Raw genomic sequence first — 2,761 nt, 5'->3', positions numbered from 1 at the left:
CAAATTTCTCTCCATTCCCCACTCCTCTACTAAATCCTTGATATGAGCATGATATTTCTCTACAAAATGGAGTGTTGTTGGGCAGAGTGATGGAAGGAGGAAAAAGAAAGCCTGACTGATAAGTCCTATATTTGTCACTTACGTGAGAAAATGGCTTCCCCTCTCTGAACCTGCTTCTGTATCTACAACATGGGGGAGTTAGATAGAGCAATCACTTACTCCTCTTTCAATTCTAAATCCCTCAGAACCTACAGATTTTAGTTAATTGGGAATTCTGACTACTTAGAATCTTGTTTAGCAGAGTCTCCCTGCAAAGCTTTTCTGTAACCTGCATCCCTTAATTTGTTTTGGAAAAATCATATGTCTAAACTGTTCTTGCAGCAGACCGAATTCTTGTGGCTCTTGCTCACTGTTTGTACAGAAGTCACCCTTTCTATATCACCAGTTGTGACTATCGGTCATTTCCTGTCTCCCTTGGCCACATAATCACATTAGTTTGACTGGAAGGGCAATGTGGCCAAAATATCTTCCTTAGCCTGGCAGGAGGGCAGGGTGGAGGGGGGGGAGGAGAAGGAACCCACACAGACAATGGAGTCTGGGTTTCTTTGGATGTGGTCCATCTTTACCCCACCCCCTTCCCTTTAGAAACAGCAGAATTATCATGGAGTAGCCTGAGACATCACTGTTCTATGACTTTTCCTCCTCTGTTAGGTTGCTTAGGCAAGATCACTTCGCACATGGCCTTAAAACAGTCAGATTCTTTTGCAAATTTCTCTTAAAAAATTTTATTGATGCCTTTTTTTTAGATACTGCAGTTGTTTTCCAATCTACTCCTCTCAACCCCTGAACCAAACCCTTTAACATGACAAAGAAAGGCAGGAAAGCAAAATCATATCACATATGACATTCCACATTCACATTCCTATATATCTATTCCAAGAGGAGGAAAGTACACATTACCATCTGTTTTCTGGGATATAGGGGAAATTGGTCATTGCAATGACTTCTCAGGAGATTGGTCATCGTAGTTTATTTGAATTAAGCTGCCTTTTATTATACCACAATCCCTGGATAAGGACACTGAGGCTTAGGAATCTTAAGTAATTTGCCCATGATCATATAGTTAAAAGGTATTGGGAATAGGATTTGAACCCAAACCTTTCTGATAATAAGTCTAGTAATCTATCTACTACTCCATGCTGGCTCATTCTTGATAGATACATATGTAACCCTGCCCCAAGACCCATTGGGATGGGGTTCTTTTCTATTGGTGGAGATGAATGTCCTGCTGTGTGAGGGGCAGGTAGAGTCTGCCGGAAGTGAGAGAGTTTCAGTTCTTTGTGAGTCCCCTTTGGGACTCTTCAAGTGCCAATCCACCATGGCACTCATCAAGCTTCAAGTCCTTTTCAATCATCCAGTCACTTTGAGAGCTTCTGATTTTCAGCTTCAAGAGACAAGTGACCACACCTAATTTTGGGTTGCTGAAGGAAAAAACTCTGGGAACATGGGAGAAGCACTGACAGGCTCGATTATGTCCCTATATCCAGCTTGCTACTCTAGAAACTTTGGGGAGTTTCTCTTTGGGTAAGATCTAGGATAATTTCTCTAGGTTGAACTGAGCTACTTTATTCCCAATGGGACAGCTCCTTCATGCTAAATGGTCTGGTACATATTCTTGTACATATTCTGTCTCTGATTTCTAGATTGTTATGATTTGGATAATTGGGTTTCTTTGCTATTTGCTTTGCCTGTTCAATGTGGAACTCATATTTGATGGGAAAAAGGTTAAGCCTTGAATACAGACCTTGGGGTGTCCCTTACCATCCAATAATGATACACTGATCAGAAGTTATCTTGAACACAATCATACTCCCTAGAGTAAACAATATTTAAGGGCGCAAATAGATATAATTCTAGCCTAGTACCCTTTCTCTTTGAGGAAAGCAGTTTGGTCTTCGGTCCTAACTTCTGGTTTCTCTTCTTGGCAAAAATGAAAGTCCATCTTAGAGAAGCATTAGGGGAGAGGAGCCTAGAGATGTCTATTTTGCCTCCCTTTGAGCTTCATCAAGACAGCAGTCATCATAGATAGGGACCTCTTTCCAACACATGGGAGTCTTTTCTACACATAGTAAGTGTCAACAGGCCTGTACACTGACTGGATCAAGAACATCAATCATTTAACTCAAGAATATGAGAGTTTGAAGAGTGTCATTAATTACACTCATTATTTTATGAAGTGGGAAACTGAGACTCCATAAGGGGGGGAATAATTTGCTCAAGTCCTCAAAGTTAGAGGCAAAATCACCTCTAATAAGTGGACTCCTCTAGGGATTCTTAATCTTTTTTTTGGTTTATGTATGTCATGTATCACTTTAGCCTTCTGATGAAGCCTATGGACCCCATCTCAGAATAATTTTTTAAGCACATAAAATGAATATTATTACACAGGGAATCAATTATATTGAAATATGGCCATACATCTACATATGACACATATGTGTTATGTATGTATATATGTTATATATTTTTATATACATATATAACATGTATATAAAACATGTTCATGGACCCTGGCTTAAGAAATTCTGTACTATAAATTCAATGCTTTCTTGTTGCAATTAAAGGGAGCAAACCATTTCTAGTTGAGATGAGAAAGATATATTTTCTTCCTTTGTGTGACTGAGTACCTTTGGAAAAATAGCCTTGCGACCCAATGGTTAAGAGTGGTGTTCTTGGAATCAGAAAGATCTGAGTTCAAATT

Source organism: Notamacropus eugenii, chromosome 4 (assembly GCF_028372415.1).
Source record: "Notamacropus eugenii isolate mMacEug1 chromosome 4, mMacEug1.pri_v2, whole genome shotgun sequence".
NCBI classification, from domain to species: Eukaryota; Metazoa; Chordata; class Mammalia; order Diprotodontia; family Macropodidae; genus Notamacropus; species Notamacropus eugenii.
The sequence above is the reverse complement of the archived record's forward strand: the minus strand, read 5'-3'. Positions refer to the sequence as shown.